The following is an 11626-nucleotide window of genomic DNA, read 5'->3' on the forward strand; positions in this document are numbered from 1 at the left end:
ATTGATCTTGCAGAATTGCAGTCTGTGATATGGCTTGTGTGCCTGCTCTTGCTGCGGCTGCAAGTTTTAGGCGCTAATTTTTGGAAATGTGGGGAATCCTGATTGGGTTTCCATCTATTAGGTTGGCTGTAGTGGCAGAGGTGTCGGTCCCCTTTATATTCCTTATACTCTAGTGAAATTGATGCCACTTTGGTGTCTTTAGGCCTAAATGTTTTCAAATGGGAACAGACCTGATTGGGTCTCCATCTACTGGGTTGGCTGTAGGGGAAGAGTGTCGTTTCTAATTGTACAATTTGTACTGTACTGAAATTTATGCCACTTTGTTGGTGTCTGCCAGTAATTTTTGGAAATGTCGGGAATCCTGATTGGGTCTTCATCTATTGGGTTGGCTGTAGTGGAAGAGGTGTTGTCCCCATTATACTACTTATACTGTAGTGAAATTGATGCCACTTTGGTGGTTTTAGGCCCAAATGTTTTCAAATGGGAACAGTTCTGATTGGGTCTCCATCTACTGTGTAGGCTGTAGGGGAAGAGGTGTCGTTCCTAATTGTACAATTTCTACTGTACTGAAATTGATGCCACTTTGTTGTTGTCTGCCACTAATTTTTGGAAATGTAGGGAATCCTGATAGGGTATCCATCTACTGGGTGGGCTGTTGGGGAAGAAGTGTTGGTCCTAATTATACTATTTCTACTGTACTGAAATTGATGCCACTTTGGTGGTATTAGGCCCTAATTTAGGGAAATGTGAACACTCCTGATTGGGTCTCCATGTGCTGGGTTGGCTGCAGTGGAAGAGGTTTTGGTCTCCTTTACAATAGTTATACTCTAGTGTAAATAATTTTTTGGTGCAGGTATTGTTCTCCACACAGGGGTACAGAGACCTGATAAACTCAAAATGGGTATATAAAGCAGACTACACTGTGTTCCAAATTATTATGCAAATAATATTTTCTCAGATTTTCCCAAATTACCTATATGAATTGCATGAGACGGGGCATTATCATGCATGAAAATGATCTTGCTGCGGAATGCACGGTACTCCTTCTTGAACCATGGCAGGAAGTGCTGTTTGAGAAACTCAACATACATTATGGAGTTCATCTTTACCCCTTCAGGGATCCTAAATGGGCCGACAATCTCTCTCCCCATGATTCCAGCCCAAAGCATTACTCCACCTCCTCCTTGTTAGCACCGTAGCCGTGTTTGCATGGGGTGTCCATCAACTAGCCATCCTCCACTCCATCCATCTGGACCATCGAGATAATTTCATGCATGATAATGCCCCGTCTCATGCTGCACATAACACATCTGCATCTCTGGCTGCTATGGGCATAAAAGGGGACAAACTTATGGTGTGGCACCCATGCTCCCCTGACCTCAACCCCATTGAGAACCTCTGGAGCATCATCAAAAGGAGTGTCTATGATGGCGGGAGGCAGTTCACATCTAAGCAACAGCTCTGGGAGGGTATTCTGTCCTCATGCAAAACAATTGAAGCAGAAACCATCCAAAACCTGACAAATTCAATGGACGAGAGAGTTCAGAAGCTCCTTTCGAACAAGGGGTCCTATGTGCAAATGTAACATCACCTAGAATAAAGTTTTGAGTTGAAAACTGTTTGATTTCAGTTTGTAATAACCTGCTAATGCTTATAATTTCAAAAATGACCATTTTTTTGTTCTTTATTAAAATTAAAAGGTTGAAAACTCTGCTGTGCATAATAATTTGGAACATGCATTTTGAGTGCAGTTTGAGTTTTTTACTTTTTTAAAAATATACTGTTATCATAGGCAGTTTGTACAAAAACCTTTCAATTGTACTCTAATAGTTATTTGACTGGAAAATTACAATGACTGCAATTCATATAGGTAATTTGGGAAAATCTGAGAAAATATTATTTGCATAATAATTTGGAACACAGTGTACATCTGTGCTTAAAATTTTTTGGGGCAGATATTCTTCTCCACACAGGGGTACACACACCTGATAAAGTTAAAATGGGTATATAAAGCAGACTGTATCTCAGCTTAAAATTGTTTGGGGCAGATATTCTTCTCCACACAGGGGGAAAAAAAAGGTTGGGTCCGAGCAGCTTTCTGACCCTCGACTGTACTGTGCTGTTAGGGCAAGAAGGTGACTCTCATGGCAAGGAATGGGATAACCCATTGGATGATGATGAGGTTGTAGATCCCCGTTTGTGTGAACCTAGAGGCATGCAGCTAAGTAGCTCATCTGAGGAGGTGGAGGAGAAGGAAGATGAAGAGGTTACATTGCGTCCTAAGGCGCAGACACGGAGTGATGCAACCATGACGAGCACTGCATCCTTAGCCACAACCGTGGCAGTGACCAGCACCTGTCACGGGTCTGCAGCTCGCAGGGGCGGCAAGGGTTGTCTACCCTGTGCCAGAAGACCGCATCGTCTGATTCCTCCCCCTCCTGCACTCATTAGAAGCCTTTTGCCTTCATAATAATCGGTGCAGGTTTAATCTGCTCAGTTGTGAGCTCCTGGAAGCTTCCCTACATTTAGGCTCTCAGCAGATTTGTACCGTGCATCTCTCCTACTGTGTAACTCTGTACCCCAATACATCATACTGTCACCTACAATGGAAACCTTGAAAGGGATACACAGACCTGATAAAGTTAAAATGGGTATATAAAGCAGACTGCATCTCAGCTTAAAATTGTTTGGGACAGATATTCTTCTTCACACAGAGGGAAAAAAAAAGGTTGGGTCCGAGCAGCTTCCTGACCCTCGACTGTACTATGCTGTCAGGGCAAGAAGAGGAAGGTTACTCTGAGGGAGAGGAATGGGATAGCACATTGGATGAGCTGAGTAGGTCATCTGAGGAGGTGGAGGAGGAAGACGAGGAGGTTACATCGCATCTTATTGTGCACACACGGAGTGATGCATGCACGAGTAGCACTGCATTCTTAGCCACAACTGTGGCAGTGACCAGCAGCAGTCGCTGGTCTGCAGCTCGCAGGGATGGCAAGGGTGGCCTAGCCTGGGCCTTTTTTGAGACTGCAAAGGATGAGCTAACTCACGTTTTCTGCATACTTTGAAATAAAAAACTCAGTAGAGGGAAAAAGTGCAATAATTTGACTACTACATGCATGAATCTTCACATGCGCACACAACATGCAATCTCACTGCGATAAAATGCGGACCAGCGGACCTCAACAATAATCAGCTGCCCCATTAACCACATCCGCTGCTTCTTCCTCCTCCTCTGTTACCATGCCAAGTATTGGCATGCAGGTTTCCCACCGCAGAACCTCTGCTTTTCTACCTGCTCCAGTCAGGCTGAGTGAGAGCCCATCAGCTGTAATGGAGGCGGACATGCATGGTGTGTTTGTTTTACCGAGCACACCAAATGTTTCTCAATCCACCGTAACATGTCCCTCTGCACCTCACTTACGGTTCAGCAGTTTGTCCGTTTCACTGTACTCCGCCCTCTCTCAGCACCGCAGCCAGCCCTCAGTCCTGCATTTGTGGTCACGTAAAAGATTGTTTCCTCGCACACATGACAACGCTAAGAGGTGGAAATCCACCATCTCCAATCTGTTGGCCACCGAAATGGTGCTGTCAGACTCTAATTTTTTGAACTGTGAACACTCCTGTATGGCTGCTTTTTTACTGAGGAGGTAACCAGAGAATCTGAAGGAAACCCCCGCAAACACGGGGAGAACATACAAACTACTTGCAGATGTTGTTCTCTGTCATCATAAAGGAGTTAGCTCGTTGTCTAGGAGACTGACCACCGCTGCTGTCTACCTTGTGAACATTGTGTTATAGCTTGCAAGGTGTCATGGGTTTATTGTGACAGAGAAGAGCCAGAAGACTGCAGTGTCTGATTCCTCCCACTCCTGCAGTCATTAAAAAGAAGCCTTTCGCCTTCATATTAATCAGTGCAGGGGTTAATCAGCTCATTTGTGAGCTCCTGGAAGTGTATCGTGATTTAGGCTCTCAACAGATTTGTCCCGTGCATCTCCCCTACTGTGATAACGCTGTACCCCAACACATCAGACTGTCGCCTACCGTGGAAACCTTGAAAAGGAAGCTGAAGACCCACTTCCTGTGACAAGCGTACAATCTGCGGTAAGCCTCGCTCCAGCATACCGCTGCATGACTAGCTGTACCCTGACCGACTGTATCCTCACCCATCCCTTGTATATTGTTTGAGCGCCCTCACGAGCAGAGTCTTCTCACATCTTGTACCAGTCAGTGACCCCTTTTGACATGTAAAGCGCAACGGAATAAATGTCGCTGTAATAGTAATAATTATAGTACCAGTACTCTGGGTCAATTGATGGCACTTTCCAGGTGTCTACCCATAATTTGATGTGTTTTGGCAGTTTTTGGGCCGGTTTTAAGGTGTTGTGTACGCGTTTTTTTGTCCCCCTATTGAATCCTATGGGGTTCATAAACGTTAGACGATCATTCAACAAATAAATTGGTGAATATCGCAAATTTGGCGATAGTAATCCGAATCGAATATTGAAACATTCACTCATCTCTTATTGTAAAACCTTCAGCTTGCACCTTTTGAGGCTGTCTATTGTGGATTTTGACTTGTGTTTAGGATCATTATCCATTTGTAGCAGCTATCCTCTTTTCAACTTTTTTACAGATGGTGTTATGTTTGTGTAGGAGGGTGGCGGGCTGAGAAGATGCCGTGTCAAGAAGGGTCTATTGAGCTGAAGTTTTATGTTAAATATATGTGTATTACAATTTATGTGATACAGATGTTTTTCTGTGTTTTATGCCTATGGCCGTTATTGTATGCCGGTTCTTCTATATGCTTTGCTTAAGGTCGTCCCTGGGATGTGGGAGGTATGTCCAGAGGGGAACCATACAATAGGTATGGATATAGTTTACATTACACTACTTAGATATTACATAGTTAAACTCAGGGATTTTGTTATTAGCTGGGAGGGGTTAGAACAGTTTTTATAGAAAACAATTTGCGGTTGCAGACAGTTAGACAGAGAGTTGGGCAGTGAGTTTGCCAGGGTGTAGTCCATGACACGGACTCACGAGTTCTGGGTCCACGACCCCAATAGAACGGGACCGGTACAGGTCCTATGTGAGAGACAGTGGAGTGTAGAAGGAAGACTGAACGGACAGGAAGACAGCTTTCCGCGGCCGATACAGCGGTGGAGAAAGTATTTTAACAGCGCAAATTTTCTGAACGGAATGAGGACACATTTGATATTTGATCTGGATGCTGGCATAGTCCTGGGCTAACAGCCCCCCAGAGGTGCTGAGAAGCAGGCCTCTATATCCCCCATGGGGAGATTCTCAGCTGGGTCGCAGAGGAAGTGGAAGATGGTGGGTCTCAGGACAGGATGAGGACAAACACTGGAAAGGCACATAACCAAGAGTACTTCACTAACAAGAGACCATGTCTTATATTGTATGCTGTAGCCGTGTGTAGAAGAATTGCACAGTGAAAGTGAGTCTGTTAATCCGGATCTAAGACCTCCTGTCTTGTTTGAAATCAGTTCTGGTCCTATGGACAATGCCACAGTGAGTAAAGAAAATCCTGCACCACACTACATACTCCACTCTCAGTCCATTAGAGAAGAGGAGACAGCGGGCAAAGAGAACTCAATTCCGGCTCACAGCGTGTTGATCCCAGCCCTGTGCCTCCCCTCTTCATTTGCATCAAAAAGTTGTTGAAATTTCATTGAATCCATTCTTCCCTCTACCCGTGAAATGTTCCCTGTGCCATTAACTGAAACACAACCAAAGCATGATTGATCCATTCCCATGCTTAATGCTGGCAAGATGTTCTTTTCCTGAAATACTGTGACCTTTTTTTCTCCACACAAATCTATGATCATTGTGGCCAAACTGTTCTATTTTAACGTCATCAGTTCATAGGCCTTGTTTCCAAAATTCATCAGGCTTGTTTAGATGTTCTTTTGCATACTTCGGAGGCTGAATTTTATGATGAGGACGCAGGAGAGGTTTTCTCCTGATGACTCTTCCATGAAGGCCATATATGTGCAGGTCACGCTGAACAATAGAACAATGTACCACAACTCCAAAGTCTGATAAATCTTTCTGAAGGTGTTTTGCAGTCAAGCATGGGTTCTGATTTGCCCCTCTAGCAATCCTGCGATCAGCTCTAACTGAAATTCTGCTTGGTCTTCCAGACCTTAGCTTGACCTCCACTGTTCCTGTAAACTGCCATTTCTTAATTACATTTCGAACTAAGGAAAGGGCAACTTGAAAACACTTTGCTATATATATATTTTTTTGCTTAAAATTCATAGAAAATGTGTTATCTTTAACGTTAGTCCTTTTATAGATCATTTCATCTTCAACTTGCTTAACTGTTCACAATAACAGTAATTTTGACCAGATGTGCCCAAACTTTTACATGTCACTGTATTTTCAGGTTAATAGTGTTTTTTCTGGTGACAGGTTCTTTTAAGCTATATGAAGGATTTATAATCGTGTATAGTGTAAACGTGTCAAAACTTTCAAAACTTTGTGGTTGGGTCTTTGAACTTCCTCTACAAATTTTAACAGAAGCTAAAGCAGAAACTGCAAATAAATGGAAATTACAGACCTGTTTCAATATAAAGCTTATATTTATGCCAGTGCTGATTATATTGAACCTTATGATGTTATCTGTTCAAGCAGAGACTTTGATACCTTTTCTAGAATAAAATAATAATAATAATAATAATAATAATAATAAAGTGTGTAAGTCAACAGAACAATATTTCACAGTCCTTAGCGAAATGTAAATATTGCTAGCAATAAAAAGATTTCCTGCTTTTGGTTCAGCATGAGAAGACGGGCCTTACTTCATCATTGGTTAGGATTTAAGTGCTGGAGATGTTCAAAGAATTGTTTTATATAATTGTTTTATATAATAAGTATCAGCTCTTGAGTCATATTGTAAAATTTATTACAGCTAACCCCCTAACGGTTCAGCAGGACTCATCTATAGTTATATTCATAGTGTTAGATTTAGTCGATGTATTTATCATTACTACATTAATATAGGTTCACTGGAGTAGTAAATAGGCAAGGGTTGCACAGTGAATGTGGCTAAAATTATGGCTCCAAATAGCACAAATAATGATAGTGAATGTGGTTGCCTTGATTTGGGCAGGTTTGCTTGAATTTAGCTGCAAATTTGATTAATTCCCATTAAACTAGGTATGAATCTAAATTGCCCTGGGTGCTGTGAGGGGAGGAAATGGGTTAAAAAGAAAAATACTTTATCATCCCCTTTCCTCAGCTGTTCTCATGTCTCTTATTGCTTCAGTTCCTACTATTCCACAGCTGCAAAACAAAAGATCTATGCAAAGGACTGGGGCAGGGGCATATGGTCCATAGTGGCAGACCACGCTGCCGCTATTGGGCTCGGGAGACAGGAGGCAGAAGGATCCACTTCTGCAAAAGTTGTGCGTCCGCCGTGGCGCGCAGAGGATGGCTCAATACTCTGTTAGGGTATGTGCGGACGGTCAGGAGCCACTGCGGGTTTGACGGCGTCAAACTCGCAGCAGTCAGATGTTAGCGCATAGTGGATGGGATTTGTAGAAATCCCATGTCCACTATGCGTCTCTGTGCACCTGCGGATCACTCGCGGAAACTAACATGAGGCGCGTTTTTCCAGACTGCAGCATGTCGATTTCTCTTGCGGAGTCGCTAGTCTCCGCAAGAGAAATTAGATCACTACAATGTATAGGATGCAGTGAATCCGCATGTGTTCAATGAACACATGCGGATTCACCTGTGTGCAGCGCTTTGGACGCAAAGTATGCTGCATTCAAAACGCTGCCTATACGGATGGTGGGCACATACCCTTAGAGCAGGAGAGGAGGCCCAACCCACCAGCTCCGGTATCCGACAAAGCAGAGGGGCAGCTTACAGTATGGCCACTGCTCTCCCTGCCCCCCTCTCTGTATGTTACTGTACCGCTCTCCCCCTCCTGCAAGTACATCACGAGAGCTCTGCAGTCGGCCCCAGAAGGAGGGGAGGCTGCACCACAGAGAAATGGAATTACAGTCTTCAGAGAGAAGAAGCTGCTGAACTCATGTGCAACCATCTGCAGGGCGGTTAAGGCCATGCTAATATGTGGGTGTATCTAATATATATAATCGTCTTATCCCGTCTGTCTGTCTGTCCTTCTGTCCAGGAAATCCCGCGTAGCTGATTGGTCCGGCCGCGGCCTATCAGCGACTCGGGATTTCAGAAAAAGATGGCGGCCGTTAGCTGCTCATCTGCCGCACGGAGGTCAGCGGCGATGCAGCCGGGAGATAACCAGCGCTAGCCGGTCATCTCGCGGCTGCTCGCAGCAGAAGGACCCCGACCGGCGGCGCCGCTGACCTCCATGCGGCTACCGTCGGGAGATCAGTGGCTAGGGCCGCTGATCTCCCGACGGCAAGTGTGAAGGGAGGACCGGTGAGCAGCGCCGCCGGTCTGGATACTTCTGCTGCGAGCAGCCGGTCATCTCCCGGCTGCTCACAGCGAAAGTACCCGCACTGGCAGCGCCGCTCCCCGGTCCTCACTAATACGGTTTGCTGATTTTGGCGCCAAATTTAAACACCGCTCTGCTGATTGCACCCCCGGTCGGCCGCATACATATTCTAGAATACCCGATGCGTTAGAATCGGGCCACCAGCTAGTGTATATATATATATATATGTGTATGTATCTATGTCTAATATGTTTGTATAGAGATTTGAAATATGTTATGTCTATGTATTTGTGAAGATATGTGTATGTGATGCAGGTGTATTTATCTGTGGTACATTCTTGTGTTCACATATGGTCATATTCGGCATTTCAGCTCCATTACAAGTTTAAGAAAGACCCGATGTAGTGGGGCTGAAGTGCCAAATGTTACCATATTGGTGAATAAATACATTTAAAGGGGTTGTCCACTACTAGGACAACCCTTTCTTGAACTAAATGTTTACCCCCAGCAAAATCAAAAAGCCTATACTCGCCTCTCGTGCCGGCACAGTTCCAGTAGTGTAGGCAATCGCAGTCTTGGGCTTCTCGTGCGGTTGTTGTGAGTCCCGGTGCCCAATCAGCACTGGCGTCACTGTCCCCGCCTTCGGACAAATCAAACATGAAGAGGAAGTCCTGGTTGCAGCTGATCTCTGACTTCCTCTTCATGTTCAATTCGACAGGAGGCGGGGACAGTGACGCCAGCATTGATTGGGTGCCGGCCTCACGTGTCACAACAACAGCACGGGAGCCCCTGGGAGAGTGCGTGCGACACCACAAGAATGGCGCCAACACGGGAGGTTAGTATAAGTTTTGTTATTTTATCAGAGCCAAACATTTAGCTCAAGAAGGGGTTGTCCAAGTAGTGGACAATCCTTTTAATGATGTCTGTGGTGTTAATGATGGCTGTGGAATTTCCTCTGGGCAATCTGTCCCTGTTCTGTACCCACCTGTGATATAGAGTGCTGCCTAAAGTGATCCTGCTCCATCCACAGGCGCCGGCTGCTCCATCCACAGACGCCGGCTGCTCCATCCACAGGCGCCGGCTGCTCCATCCACAGGCGCCGGCTGCTCCATCCACAGGCGCCGGCTGCTCCATCCACAGGCGCCGGCTGCTCCATCCACAGGCGCCGGCTGCTCCATCCACAGGCGCCGGCTGCTCCATCCAAAGGCGCCGGCTGCTCCATCCACAGGCGCCGGCTGCTCCATCCACAGGCGCCGGCTGCTCCATCTACAGGCGCCGGCTGCTCCATCCACAGGCGCCGGCTGCTTCATCAACAGTGGCCGGCTGCTCCATCCACAGGAGCAGGCTGCTCCATCCACAGGCGCCGGCTGCTCCATCCACAGGCGCCGGCTGCTCCATCCACAGGCGCCGGCTGCTCCATCCACAGGCGCCGGCTGCTCCATCCACAGGCGCCGGCTGCTCCATCCACAGGCGCCGCCTGCTCCATCCACAGGCGCCGGCTGCTCCATCTACAGGCGCCGGCTGCTCCATCCACAGGCGCCGGCTGCTCCATCAACAGTCGCCGGCTGCTCCATCCACAGGCGCCGGCTGCTCTATCCACAGGCGCCGACTGCTCTATCCACAGGCACCGGCTGCTCCATCCACAGGCGCCAGCTGCTCCATCCACAGGCGCCGGCTGCTCCATCCACAGGCGCCGGCTGCTCCATCCACAGGCGCCGGCTGCTCCATCCACAGGCGCCGGCTGCTCCATCCACAGGCGCTGGCTGCTCCATCCACAGGCGCCGACTGCTTCATTCACAGGCACTGGCAGGATGATCTCAGCGGCTCGGTCCCCAACAGTTTTTAAAGTATGTTCTTCTCTGAGAGGCGGCAGCGTTTCTGAGTCACACATACCTGAACTGAGTCCAGGAGGGTGACAGCAGCTGAGTGTGATTTATTTTATTATTTTTACAGAATCTGGCCTCCAGGTAGTGAGCACCTTTTGCTTGGACAATCCCTTTAATAAACCTATAGATACTCGTCTTTCTAACTCCTGGCAGCTTTAGTGTCACATACCCTGATGCTTCTGTTTACAATGGGTGCAGACGTCTCAGCCCAGATGCCCCATATGACGTCTCCAGCCAATCACTGGCTTCATGGTCTTGAGCCGTATACTCCTGACAAGCTGCAAAAGACACTTAGGGCATCCAGGCTGTGCCATCTGCTAAACGTATGTAAATAGAAGCATGGGAGACATGGCACTGGAGATCTGCAAACTAGAAGGATGAGTATATATTGCTGCCCGTGTGCATCATTTTCATTATTTTGCACAATCCCATTATAGTTTTTTGTATACAATTTACTTTTAGGGCTATAAGACAATTTTTATCAAGAAAAGAAATCTTGTTTAAAAGTGTGCGCCTAAGGGTACATGCCCGCGATCAGGAATAGCAGCGTTTTGGACGCAGCGTATTTTCACTGCTTCCAAAAAGCTGCGTTCTAAACACGCTCTTAGAACTATGCGGATTTCCCTCATCTAATGACTGGCTATGGGTGAAACTACGCAGCGGAGACTAGAGTCTTCGCTACATAAATTAACATGCTGCAGCCCATAAACATCTCTGGTTGCCATATGTGCCTGTGATCGGCGCTATAGCTGCTCGCCCTGTCCGCACCATTTGACCCTGTCTGCAGCCGACGCTGATGTCCGTTGATGTCACGTCAACTTCCAGATTTCCTTGATTCACCCAGGTGTGACCCAGTCGCACGCACCCCCCCAGCTGTGTGACGCCGTGACCAAGCCCACTCCACCGAGAGGGGAGGGGGTGCCCATTTAGGACTTTTGCTATGGGGCCCATGGTTTCTATGTACTCCCCTGGACTGTGGAACTGTTTCAGGGGGGAGGTAGCATAAAAACAGGTGAGTAATGGCAAGTATAAAGGTTTTTTTTTTTTATTATTTTAACCCTTTACCAGTCCTCAAAACAATCCAGCAAAATGATCACATTCACTATCATTAGTTGCAATGTAGAAGATATCTAGCAATTCCTGTGAATCACCAGACTAAAGGAACAAATATTTACCTACTGATTCTGCATAGTATATTCAATAAATGTCATACCCCATCCTAGGGTACACAAATATCAATCTCATTTTTCTAAGTAGGCAGTTGTATGTTTTTTAAAACAAAATATTCTCAAAT

The 11626-nt window shown here is 46.3% G+C and overlaps 1 protein-coding gene across 2 annotated transcripts in view; it reads left to right on the top strand.

Moving 5' to 3' along the window:
- Window positions 1-11626, top strand: part of LOC141258988 (apolipoprotein L3-like) — a 174522-nt gene that overhangs the window by 159200 nt on the left and 3696 nt on the right. The window lies entirely within an intron of this gene.

Source organism: Phyllobates terribilis, unplaced genomic scaffold (genome assembly GCF_046119375.1).
Source record: "Phyllobates terribilis strain yellow unplaced genomic scaffold, ASM4611937v1 Scaffold_3__8_contigs__length_932513732, whole genome shotgun sequence".
In the NCBI taxonomy this organism is placed as follows: Eukaryota; Metazoa; Chordata; class Amphibia; order Anura; family Dendrobatidae; genus Phyllobates; species Phyllobates terribilis.